General features: G+C 34.3%; 1 pseudogene; it reads right to left on the reverse strand.

Annotated features, from left to right (window-relative positions):
- Window positions 1-7,739: 7,739 nt before the first annotated feature.
- On the reverse strand, window positions 7,740-9,291 carry LOC110616338 (annotated as a pseudogene).
- Window positions 9,292-14,118: the final 4,827 nt, after the last annotated feature.

Consider the following 14,118-nt stretch of genomic DNA (forward strand, 5'->3'; position numbering starts at 1 on the left):
ATGCAGATGTCCGCAGAAGACAGCTAGAGTTTCAGGAGGGGGATTTGGTTTTGCTCAAGGTGTCTCCTATGAAAGGAGTGGTTCGGTTCGGGAAGAAGGGTAAGTTAGCTCCACGGTACATCGGTCCTTTCGAGGTACTTCAGAGGGTCGGTAATGTGTCGTACAAACTAGACTTGCCTGCATCGATGGAGAGAATCCATCCGGTTTTCCATGTTTCTCTGTTACGGAAGTACGTGTCAGATCCGAGCAAGGTTCTTAGTGAGCCTGATGTAGAGATCCAAGAGGATCTCACCTATGTAGAGCAGCCAGTGCGGATTCTTGACACTCAGATCAGAAAGCTGAGGAACAAGGAAATCCCGATGGTGAAAGTCCTTTGGAACCACCACAATATTGAAGAATGCACCTGGGAGACACGGGAGTCCATGCTCCAGCAATACCCCCATCTGTTTTGAGGTGAGTGTTAGCTGTTCTATATGTTGCGTGTATGATATATTGTATGCTATGCTGTATGTTATGATTGATGCCATGCTTTGTATGTTAGTTGAGGAACATTCGGGGACGAATGTTCTTAAGGGGGGGAGAATGTAATACCCGGCTAGACTCCGGTATCGGAATCCCTACCGTCCGGTGGGATCTCGGATGTCGGAGGCCCCTAGAAGGGTAAAATGATGTTTTTCTGAAATGTTTTCATGTATTTCATGTTTTAAAGTATGAAAATTTAACGAGTTTTTGCATGAAAATTCTTTTGAGGAAAACCCAGGTTCGGCCGCCGAACTCCGAAGTTCGGCCGCCGAACATGCATGCTTTCGGAGGGACTTTAGGCGCCCGAAAGTTTTGAGTGAGGGAAATGCAGGTTCGGCCGCCGAACTCCAAGTTCGGCCGCCGAACCTTGCATGCATGCGGAGGCACCTTCGGCCCCCGAACGTGGCCTGGCCAGCCACCTATAAAAGGGGCACTTAGCCGAAATGGGAGAGTTTTCTCCCATTTTCGACCCCAGCGAGCTTCCGACCTCCCTCTCCCAAATCTTGTGTTTTTCCTTCAATCCCCACCATTTTCTTTGAGTTTTAAGGTTCCACAGAAGTTTTTAAGTGTTTTCAAGCAAGTTTGGAGCTTGGAAGTCTTGGAGCTAAATCTCTCCATTTTTCGAGCTAGGATCGTTCTTCCTCTAGATCTTCAAGAGGTAAGCTTCGATCTATGCTTCTTTTATGTTTTATGAAAGTTTTATGCAAGTTGATGGGGTAGAATGCATGTTTAGGTTATGTGTATGTTTATGGGTACAATGTATGTTGGTGTTTGTGTGTTTGAAGTGTTGTAGATGGGGTATATTATAGTTTGAGACCCCTAGGTGTGATGTATGATGTGTATGCATGTGTAGAAACAAGTTTATGCATGTTTTGAGGCATTTTGGAGGCTTTGGACACAAGGGAGCCAAGTTTCTGCCCTTCGGCAGAAACTCAGGTTCGGCCGCCGAAGTAACTTTCGGCCGCCGAACCCCCTTGTGGAGGCAGTTTCGGCTGCCGAAGCCTGCCCCCGAAACTCAAGTTTCGTCTCTGTCTGGGAGGTTCGGCCGCCGAAAGTGCCGCCGAACCTGCATGACTTTCGGCTGCAGAGGGACTTTCGGCCGCCGAACCTGCCGCCGAAAGTGCCCTGTTCAGCCATTTCTTGCATGTTTTCATGTGATGTTTTCAGGATGTTTTAGGGGGTCTTTGGGGAGTTTTTTTGGAGTCATGTTCACGTATGTTTGGTGCCTCATTTGAGTCCACCTGTGTAGGTTCGGACCCGAGGAACCGAGACCCCCGGTTGTGAGATAGTCGTTCAGAGTTCGTTGTTAAAGCTTCAGTTACCAGGTGAGTGGAACAACCCCTTAAGCTTTAAAGTAAAGGAATAAATGAATGAATCATAAAGCATTGCCCATGCATCATTATGCTATGCAATATTAGGTTGTATGCATTAGAATTCACGAATATGTTGCATTGCATACTTTGTTGTTGATGTGGATGAATGTTGAATGATCCATTAGCCCTTGTATGTCATGATAGCCTATGTGAGTCCAGGTGTGCCTGCTACGGCTCTACGCCCCTGGCACTATGACTGATTATGAAAGTCCGGGTGTGCCTGCTACGGCTCTACGCCCCCGGCATGTATGAGTAAGAAAGATTGGGGCTATATGGTGACAAGTTCATCCTTGTTGTGAAATGTTTGTGTTATGGCGCATACATGAAAGCATGAATAAGAAAAAGTTATATGATAATAATAAAATGAATAATAATATACCTAAAAATGGAGGAATTAAAATAAATGTTTTTAGTTTCTGCTCACTGGGCTCTAGTAGCTCACCCCACTCCCTTTATCCCCAGAGTTGCAGGTACAGGATAGATCAAGAAGTCGGCTAGAGTGAAGTCAAGTCATGTATGTTGTAATAGATAGTAGTGGACATGAACATGATGTAATGAGTATGTATGACCATGTAATGTAATTCATGATTTTGATGATGTATTGAGGATTATAGTAGTGCTTGACCTAGAGGTGTGTGAATCCCCATTATGTACAGAGTGTTTAATGAGTAATGATGTTAATGACCATGATTATCCAAGCTGTTATGTATGATGATGATACCCCATTGGAGTATTTGATGAGGACTCCAGTGTGGGGTTTATGTATGATTTTGTGCATGCACAGGTTTTGCTTGGATAAGAGAAAAGAAAATTTTTTACAGATCATGTATATGTTATTATGTATGGGATTCCACAGGTTTACAGGAGGTATGTAGGCTTGCTACGGGTCCCGGCGGCCTTAAGCCGATCTGGATCCTAGCGCCGGTAACGGGTCGGATTTTCGGGTCGTTACACCTTTGCTTCTATAGCTAGAATTTCTTCTATTATAGTATTAATTGCTTTAGCTTCTATACATAAACTTGTTATTTATTAAATGGATGTTAAAACAGCTTTCTTAAATGGAGACTTAGAAGAAGAAATTTATATGGTACAGCCTGATGATTGTATTATTTCTGGTCAAGAAAATAAAGTTTGCAAAATCATTATATGGTTTAAAACAAGCCCCCAAAAAATGACATGAGAAATTTGATCAAGTTTTGTTGAATGATGGCTTTTCCTCTGTTGAACTTGATAAGTATGTATATACAAAATGTATAAATGATGAATCTATGATTATTTGTTTATATGTGGATGATATGCTTATTTTTTGTACGAGTCACGATATAATTTATAAATCGAAAGTTTTCCTTGCATTTAAATTTGATATGAAAGATATGAGAGAGGCAAATGTGATTTTGGGAGTTAGAATCATAAGGAAGAATGATAGTCTAATGCTATCATAAGAGTATTATGTTGAGAAGCTTTTAAGGAAGTTTGGACATTTCAATGTCAAACCAGTTAGTACCCCTTATGATCCTAACTGTCAATTAAAGAAAAATAGAGGTGACTCTGTTGCTCAATCTGAATATGCACAGATCATTGGGAGTCTGTTGCATTTAATGAATTTTTCACGACCTGATATAGCTTATGTTGTATGTAGATTGAGTAGGTATACACATAATCCCAATAAAAATCATTTGGCTGCATTAGTTAGGCAAATGAAATATTTGAGAGGTACCATGAACTATGATATCTTATATAGTGGATTTCCCACTATATTAGAAGGATACAGTGATGCTAACTGGATTTCAAATTCAGATAAAATCTACTAGTGGTTATGTATTCACTCTAGGAGGGGGTGCAATTACATGGAAATCAATCAAACAAAATATCATTGCTAAATCCACTATACAGTCATAGTTTATTGCTCTGGAATTAGCTAAAACTAAAGCTGAGTGACTAAGAAACTTCTTAGTAAATATTCTGTTAGGAATAAAACCAACACCATCAGTATCAATGCGTTGTGATTGCCAAGCGGCAATAGCCATTGCAAAGAATAAAACTTTCAATGGTAAGAATAGACATATTCGTCTGAGAGATAATGTTATTAAGCAGCTGTTGAAAGATGGAACTATTTCCATTGATTATGTGAAGTCAGAAGTGAATTTGGTCGATCCTCTGACTAAACCTTTAGGGAGAAAACTAATAGATTAAACATCGAGAGGAATGGGACTTGAGCCAATTTGAAATTAACAGTGATGAAAACCCAACCTTTGTGATTGGAGATTCCATGAAAAAGGTTTATATAGGTAATAACAAGTCACTTATTAGTTTTGATAGCACTATTTATTGTTGTCCCTTTCTATGGTGTGAGAAGTGCTAGACTGCGTTAATGAGAGGGTGAAATGAAAGCTCTTAATGATATTTATATCCCTTATGGGTGATATATAAATTGCAGTATATACTTGATGATATCACCTATATAAGTGTAGAGTGGGGCCGCTTCTATGAGATTGTGGCATAATCTCTAGAGTACTTATGAACTATCAGGCATGCGCATGGCCTATTAGCAAAAACAGCGTTGACAACAAGACCTGTGGAGTGTATGAGATTGATGGGAAATTAGCATACAAAAAAGAGTTTTGGTTCATAGAAATAAAAGTTTCACCAATTACTATGTATGTTACGTCTTATTAATTTAGGTTTGGTTCATAGTCTAAAAGACACCATATTCGAAACATATACACTAAATTTCTAAATCCAGCAATAAAAAATCTTTTGAAATATGTGGGGGATTGTTGTAAAATTAGTTTAGATTTCAAAAGATTTTATGGTCATTAAAAATTTTATAATCGTTGAAAATTTTATGATTGTTGAAAATTTTATGGTCATTAAAGATTTTATGATCGTTGAAGATTTTATGGTCATTAAATATTTTATTTATGAGATTTAAATATATATTAAATCTTACCGTTATGATTTTATTATATTATTTCAAGATTTTTATAACCATATATAATGATCGGTTTTTTCACTATAAATAGCATTTTTATACTTTATTCTTTTTTCTTTATGCCGGGTTATAAATTAGAGATAAATTCTTATTGTTCTTATCCTAAAAATTAAATCAGAGTAGAGCTTATTTAATCTTGGGGGATTACTCAATAAATTCTTAAGTAGAGTGTTCAACAACAAACTCTCCTAGATTGCACCAGATTCAACCCATGCACTCTTCTTTTCTATGTCAACGCTGACAGATCTCAGATGGGCAAGATCAATCAGCACAAATTTTTCTTCAGAAACAAAAGACAGGCCTTCATATTCATGACCTCCACTTCGTATCCTTATCTGCATATCATATGTCTTGGCACAAACAATGGCAGTTTGGATGTGAGATTCATGAAATGGGGTGATAATAAATCCAGGTTTCGTATTTGAAGTGTTCAAGAATCTGAGGTTTCGAACAGAGGATTGAAAGACAGATGAGTAAGGGGAGGTATTTTTGGCGAGGACAACTTCTGAAATTGGCTTGGAATAATTCAGTAAATTAGAAGAAAAGCACTGCAAAAAATTATCATCAAGTGAATCTGAAGTCACGCATGAAAATGAGGCTAAAAGGGTAAGAAGTAGAGAAACTATAACAGAGCTTGACGTGGCCATTTTTGATATCTCAGCTCCTTTCTGAAAGATCAACGAGAGATATTTGACATTTATAGACATTAGACACCCAGTTTGCGTTTGAAGAATGATCTCTATACATTGAAAGAATGGAAAATTCAGAGTTGAAAATGAAGAGAAACTAATTGGATAACCACTGGCATATGACACATTTTCTTGTTGAAAGCATCAGCAAATATTTTAGTTCAGGAATCATGATAATATGCTTCACAGCTTGAAGGAATAATCAATTATGATATAAAGATTGATGTCTTTACGCAATGATCCTTATGCCATTCAAGAATCAACAGCCCCTTCAGGTTTGATGAACGATCAGAATGTGGTTTGATTATTAGCAAATTTGGCCGGCAAGAGCATAGGTGTTGTTGTTTGTAATGTAGGTTCAATGGGAGGCACCGGCAGGTTTAGCTTGATGATGAGTGTATTGAGTAAATCTGATGAGTCGGGATCTTTTTATTTTTTTTTTTTAAAAAGTAAATTTAAAATTTCACTAGTTATGGAGAAATATTTTATGAGGTTTTTTGATGAAAAAACTTATCTTATCCTAGTGTACTCTGAATTTAAAATAAAAATATTTACGGATTTTAAGTAAAGGATTCTATATTTATATTTTGAATTTATGATAAATTGAGTATACTGTATTACTTAGCACTTAGCATTGACATAATTGAGTTTGTGGAATATAATTATGTTGAAAAAATTGCAAAGGTATTCAGTTGCTTCTTTTAAAAAATTACAATATTTCTGATTTTCACAGGGATTACTTATTTAATTAAAAATTATTAAAAAATAAAATAAAAGTATTAAAAAATGGAGCTTCTCCTTCTACTAAAAAAAGTGATTCCTATAAATGCAAAATATTAATTATTTTGTTATGTATACTTTGTACCTTATTGATATTCAAATCGGAGATTCTAAAACTTAAAAAATTATTTTAATATAAATGATTTAAAGTCGAATGTAATTCAAGTAAATATAAGAGAAGAGATGGCTATTATTCTGACTAGAATGTTGAATAATCCATATTTAATTCAAACACATGACAAACAATAAATAATCCCATTAGCCAGTAGTCAAATCAAATGGGCATATAGTGAAGTTGGAGATTCAATTCTTACGTCTCTCTCCTATCTTTATTTATTTTTTACGTAGAAGAATGAAAATGGAAATTATCTATAAGATGAATTAGAAAAGACTATTTATTGATCCACATGGAAATATTAACAATATGTATTTAAAAAATATTGATTGTTAGCACTTAAGATAGTATAATTTGGCACGTAACTCTTAGCCTATAAGATATAAAACTGTAATGAATAAGTGTTTTTTTTTTTTTTTTTTGACAAAGTTTGTATATCTTAGAAGTTGAACGATGAGTTTTCTTGCTGAAAAAAAAAAACAAGGAAGAAGAAGAGGAAAAGTTAATGAGAAGTTCAGAAGAGGATCGAGGGGATAATACGGCTCCACCATTTCATGGTGTAATACATCATCACAACATAGCCATCAGTCTTCACACAGCCAAACTCGAGGCACCATTTCGTCACCCTCTTTAAAGCTTACTGTTTACACCAGCCATCAATTTGGGCTAGGCTCGTACAGGAGCTTTTTATATTTATCCAGCTTTTTAGACGAATGTCTTTTACTCGAATCAATTTAGAGGAGTATTTTAATGTAATATATAAAATAAAAAGACAATTAAATTAGTTAGGTAAAAGTACATCAACACGTCCCTATTCAACATTACATTTAAAGAATCAAGCAGAAGGATGAGTCCATCTGCCACCAGTCACCAAGTTCCCTACAACGCGAGAGGAAGACTGGATGCGTTGTAATTAAGAAGACTACCAAGCCTGAAGAAAAGAAGCAGCATGCGAAACATGTCTACAACTGAGCCATCACACCCATGGATCAAAGATTCAACCCAACCAATAAAATTATGATCAGTTGAAGAATCTCCAAGAGGAACAGGAGCTACCCGCAAAAGAGCCAGTTGCCGGCATTCTACAGCGGCCCGACACCCCATAAAATACTTTTTTTTCTGGTATGAATAATCAAGAGTTTAAAGAAAATTAGTGATTTTAAAATAAAATTTTGATAATTATATGCAATTAATTATGAATATATAGAAATTGCAGTTTGGGGATATGCATACAAATCATACATATAGGAACAATCACTAACATGAAATTAGTTCCAGTTCCTATTATGCAGCGATGGAAGCACAGGAATGCTTTGTTCATTCCTGAAGAAGTTGGCAGGATCTGTTTCAGTCCTTACTTTTGCTAATCTCTTAAAGTTGCTCTTGAAATACTTCAAACCCCAAACACTTGCTTGTGCAAAGCTGGTGTTGCCATTTTTGTCCCTTCCGAGATCAAGATCCCTATAGTTGAAGTAGGCAGCTCTGGGTGACTTCGACACATATGGTGCCATGTACGAGTACAGACTTCTCAACCACTGGAAGTGCTGCTCCGTTTCCTCTTCCTCATCCCAAGTTACCATGTATTGGATTTTGTATATATTTCCTCTTCTGTGAGGGAATGGTGTTTCTGAATCCTTAGTCTCACTCATTTTTCCTCCATAAGGTGTCAAGATCAGTTCTGATGTCTCTTCTTCAAGAAGCTTTTTGTACAGCCCTTTCAATCCTGTTTTTGAAATGGGTTCCTTCACATAATCTGATTTTGCTTTGAAGAAGCCCTTGAATTGTGCTGTCCGGTTAAGCAGAACTTCTAAGGATTCGCTTGTTGAGAATCCTACGAAGTAGAGGACAGATTGAATCCAACTCAATTCAGTGCAGTTTTCGCGCTTTAAGCCCAGTTCTGGGAAATTTTCTCGCATCACTGGAACAAGGATTTCTGCTTCTCCGAGGTACAATGAATCGAATGAGATTTGAATGGTTTTTTTGTTATTGGAGCTGGCATTCACAACTTCTGTAACTGCTTGGATGAAGAGGTCTTCAGGAAGCTTATGTCCTATCCTTTGCCACTTCTGAAAAAGCTTGTTTCCACCTTGTTCCAAGGTTTTTGCAACTTTAAAAACCAACCTCACTTTCCATGAAAAAATGATTCCAAAGCTCATTCCTCCTCTAATGGCCCAAAAAAGATCTTCTCCCATGGATTTTCTGTCCAGAATTCTTCCATTAATAACAACTACCTTAGCATCAACAACAGTATCAGCTGCTAAACCGTATTTCCGAAATATGGTCCCGAATCCACCTCCGCTAATGTGTCCCCCAACGCCTACAGTAATACAGCTACCAGCTGGGAAGCCATGGACGTTGCTTTTCTCTGCAATTTTATAATACAACTCTCCTAGAGTTGCACCAGACTCAACCCATGCATTCTCCTTTTCTATGTCAACGTTGATTGTTCTCAGATGCGCAAGATCAATCAGCACAAATTTTTCTTCAGAAACATAAGACAGGGCTTCATAATCATGGCCTCCACTTCGTACCTTGTCTGCATGTCATATGTCTTGGCACAAACAATGGCAGCTTGGATGTGAGATTCGTGAAATTGGGTGATAATAAACTCAGGTTTCGCAGTTGAAGTGTTCAAGAATCTGAGGTAAGTAATCGGAGGTATTTTTGGAGAGGACAACTTCTGAAATTGGCTTGGAATAATTCAGTAAATTAGAAGAAAAGCCCTTCAAAAAGTTATCGTAGTGAATCTGAAGTCACACATGAAAATGAGGCCAAAAGGGTAAGAAGTAAAGAAAGTACTACAGAGCTTGACATAGCCATTTTTAATCTCTTAGCTCCTTTCCAAGAGATAAATGAGAGATTTTTCACATTTATAGTTAGCAAATAATGGGAGAATTCTCTCATAACTGTCTAGCACTTTTTATCTGATTGATTGAAATATATTTATTACATTAATTATTTTTTTAATTATTATATATTTTAATTAATAAAATAATAAATGTCAACTTTTTAATTAATTATTAAAATATTATATATTTTAACAAATAAAATAAATAGGTTTGAATAATTATTTCTTAAAATAATTGTTCCCAACATTTACTGGAATGATCTCCAATGGAAAATTCAAAGTATAATCATTGTGGGCGACCGGAAAATTAAAATTTTAGTATTTATAAAAATCGAATTGAATTGATTTTAGTTAAAAACTGAATCAAACTGAATCGGTTTGATTCAATTCGATTCAGTTCGGTTTGATCAGTTTTGATTTTTAATAAATTTTTTATTTTTACACTTTATTTTTAATATTTTAAAATTTAATTAAAATATTTTAATTTTAATATAATTTAATTTCTCTATATTATTAAAAATAATATATTATTATCATTAATTGGTTCGATTTGATTTTTTCAATTTTTTTTAATCAAAATCAAATCGAATCGAAATAACTGAAATTTTTGAAATTACAAATTAAATCATATTAAATTAAATAAAAAACCGAACTGAATTTTAAAATTATTTTAACTCAATTCATTTTTTCCTCGACGCCGCCGTAAGACACTTGACGAAAGCATCAGCAAATATTACACTTTCTTGATGAAAGCATCAGCAAATATTAATTCCGGGTTCTCTGCGGTTGGTTCAGGAATCATCATGTTAATATGCTTCTGGGAATAATCAATTACGACATAAAGATTAGTGTGACATTAATTGCAGTTTGTTGTAGTTTTTTAAGTGATTTTAAATATAATTATGAGAGATTTATAATTTAGTTCCTGGGTATTATCATTATTAATAAGTCAGTCCTTATATTTTTAAAAATATATTAAAACAACCTTATGTTTTATTTCCGTCAACGAAATAGTCCTTCTATCTATTTTTACCGTTAAAAATAATTTTAAAAAGACTAAATTACCCCACATTATTTTCCTCCTCCTCCTTCCTTTTCTTCTTCATCAATTCTTCCTCCTTCCGCTTTTTCTTCTGCTTCTGCTTCTTCTTCTTCTGCTTCTTCTTCTTCTTCTTTTGCTTCTTTTTTCTTCTTTTCTTCTTTTTCTTCTTTCTCTTCTTCTTCTACTCCTTCTTCTCCTTCTTCTTCTTCTTCTTCTTCTTCTTTTTCTTCTTTTTCTTTTTTTTCTTCTTTTTCTTCTTTCTCTTCTTCTTCTTCTCCTTCTTCTTCTTCTTCTTCTTCTCCTTCTTCTTCTTCTTCTTCTTCTTCTTCTTCTTTTTCTTCTTTTTCTTATTTTCTTCTTCTTCTTCTTCTTCTTCTTCTTCTTCTTTTTCTTCTTCTCTTTCTTCTTTTGAGGAGGAGGAGGAGGAGGAGGAGGAGGAGGAGGAGGAAAGAAAAGACAGGGACTATTTCGTTGATAAAAAGAAACAATAAGGACGTTTTAATATATTTCTAAAAATATAGGGAGGGACGATTTCGTTGACAGAAAGAAACGATGAGGAGGCACTATTTTGTTGACGGAAAGAAACGATAAGGACGTTTTAATAGATATGAGAAAAGATAGAGACTATTTTATTGATTAAAAAAAACGATAAGGACGTTTTAATAGATATGAAAAAAGATAAAAACGTTTTAATAGATTTTTGAAAATGTAAGGACTAACTTGTTAATAATAGCAATATCCAATGACTAAATAAATGGTTTTATTCGAGAGTAAAATTGGATTTTAAAAATTTTCTCTCCCCTCCTTTATCTAATTTTAACGGAAAAGAGGACGGAAAGACTATTTCGTTGACGGAAAGAAAACATAAGGATGTTTTAATAAGTTTTTAAAAATACAGGGACTGACTTGTTAATAATGGCAATACCTAGAGACTAAATTATAAATCTCCCTATAATTAATTCTATCTTCGTTATATAATTTTTATTTATTTATTTTAATTATTATTAATTTTTTAAAATTATAATAATATATAAATTAATTATTATAATTTTATTTTATTTTTAAAATATTTCTTAATATTTAATAAAATTTAATATATTTAAAATGAGTATAATTAAAAAATTAATAAAAAATATATTTCTTAAGATGCGTAGAAAAACCAAATAGACAAAAATTTACAGAATGTAAAGAGTAATAATTATTAGCTAATATTATATCAATCCATAATATTTGTCCTGATAAAACTAATTAATAGTCTTAAAAAGTTTATAATAATTTGCTTAAAATACCCGAGAGTTATATTTTTTTACATATTAGTCTTAAATTTTTTAAAAATTAGTAAGAGTATATATGAAAAATAAAAATTAATATTATCTTAAAATTTTAAGTGATAAATAATTTAAAATAAAATAATTTTACAAAATAATAATTTTTATAGAAGGAAATAATAGTTATTATGGGACAAAGAAATGGTTTGTAGCTTTGGTATGGAGGTGTGACGGCATACATAAGACCAAAAGTCAAATGACCAAAAGGTTCGCTCTTAATAATGGCTACTGTTTTGAAAATTTTTAAGAGATAATTATTACCATGTTTCTATAGTTTTATCTAATTAATTAAATTATTTTATATTTTATAAATTATATTAAAATATTTTTTGAATTGATTTTGTAAACAGTAAAAAACATCCATTTAAAAAGCACGTTATCGTTATGTCATCATAAAACGTTAAGAATATTTTTGTTTGAATCAGGAGAAAGGCAAACTCCATTAAAAGACCTAAAATGTAATATTCTAAATCCTTAACTCTAAAAGTATTCCCTCACACGAACATTTGATTCCCATTTTCTCTGTGTTAGAAACTCAAATTCACTTTCTCTCTAGTCGCTATTACTGTTGACCATCCCACAATCACTGGTACATTGTTTATTTTATTATTTGGTGGGTTAGGACTCAAATTCACTTTCTCTCTAGTCGCTATACTGTTGACCATCCCACAATCACTGGTACATTGTTTATTTTATTATTTGGTGGGTTAGGAGTGTCGGGAGCAAGAGTAGGAACCACTTTCATACTGTGGTCCACGAAGAAGAAGCACATTGTAAAGGTAAACTTCATTTTTTTATAATAGAATATTTTAGTACAAAATATTGTACTTTTGTTGATAGATTGGGAAGCATATTTTTTGGGTTTGAATGGGACCTAATCTAAATGTATCTTTTGTTAATGCAAAATTATTTTAATGGTGATAGATTCGAGATGGAGTATGCTGATAGATACAAACTAATATTTGAATATGATGGGATGGAAGGTGAACTAAGGAATGTTCTTGCAGAGAGGTATTCTTACATACTCCTATTGGCCGATGTTCATAGGTTATTTAATTTGAAGCCTAAGGTTATCAATATTGTCACCGCTACTGAAATGAAAATTGATGATGATTTAGATTTAATAATAGTTTTTGATATACATAAGGATAATCTAACTATTTTATTCAAAGTAGTGAAGTAATATGAGCCTGGTGTATTAAAAAACCTGGTGAGGATGAGTTGCCTAAGAGAATGCTTGATGAAGATGGTTGTAACTTGAACCTTTTAAGCAGTAATATTGGTAGTAGCAGAGGTAAGGGAGGAGTATGTCTTTGAGAGGCAGTCATACCTTAAGGCTAATTAGGGTTGCAAAAGAAGAGAGTGGGCTAAATGAAAGGACCTTCAACTCCAGCCCTATGTACTCCTGCCCCATATAACAGAGCATTTGAGTAATGCCACTAATGTTCAATTCACTAAACTCCCTTTAATCCAAGATCCTTTAACTAATGAAGAATCCTTGTCATATGAAGACCCTTTAATCAATGAAGACCCCGTAATCCAAGACCCTTTAACCAATAAAGACTCTTTGTCACATGAAGACCCTTTAATCAATGAAGAACACTCTTCGTTACATAAAGACCCTTTAATTAATGACGACGCTTTAATCCAAGATCCTATAATCAATGAAGACCCATTAACCTAAGACCATGTAACTGAAGACCTTCTAACTTATGAAGATATTGCAGCACAAAACACACAAATTCATAAAGAGAGGCAATCAATTGATGTCACTATTGAAATGGGCAGTAGGAGAAGTGTTTCTAGGGGAAGAATGAGAAGTGTTTTTAGGAGTAGAATGAGAAGTGGAGATAGAGGCAGAATGGGGTCTAGTGCTAAGGGTAGTAGAAATGGTACACATGGCAGTAGTTCAACAATACATAGGGAAAGAGTTGATGAAGGAGATGAAGAAGATGAACATTTGGTTGATAGTGATTGTGAGATGTCATTTTCTGATAGTGAGGATGAGGAGTTTGTAGCACAAGGTGGAGTTGAATCTAAAAATGAATCAACTTATTCATCTCTTGAATCTAAAAATGGTTTATCTAACATAGAGAGTGATAAAGAAGATGAGATAGAAGGTTTTGATAGAGATGAAGTTTAAAGCAACAGGAGATGACAAATAGTGATCCATTCAAAGGAATGTATTATGATACATTCCAATATATTGAGGGAGAACGAATTGTTTATAGAGTTGGGCAAAGCTTTAAAGATGTGTATGCTGTGAGGGATGCATTGAGGGACTATGTTATCCAAGGGGGTATGAATTAGTAGGAAAAAATATAACTTCAAGAGACTTACCATAACATGTGGCACTGAGGGTTGTCTATGCAGGTTATATGTCTCTGTTTTGGGAGATTAGATGACATTTATATTAAGAGTCTACAAGA

Source organism: Manihot esculenta, chromosome 5, assembly GCF_001659605.2.
Source record: "Manihot esculenta cultivar AM560-2 chromosome 5, M.esculenta_v8, whole genome shotgun sequence".
NCBI classification, from domain to species: Eukaryota; Viridiplantae; Streptophyta; class Magnoliopsida; order Malpighiales; family Euphorbiaceae; genus Manihot; species Manihot esculenta.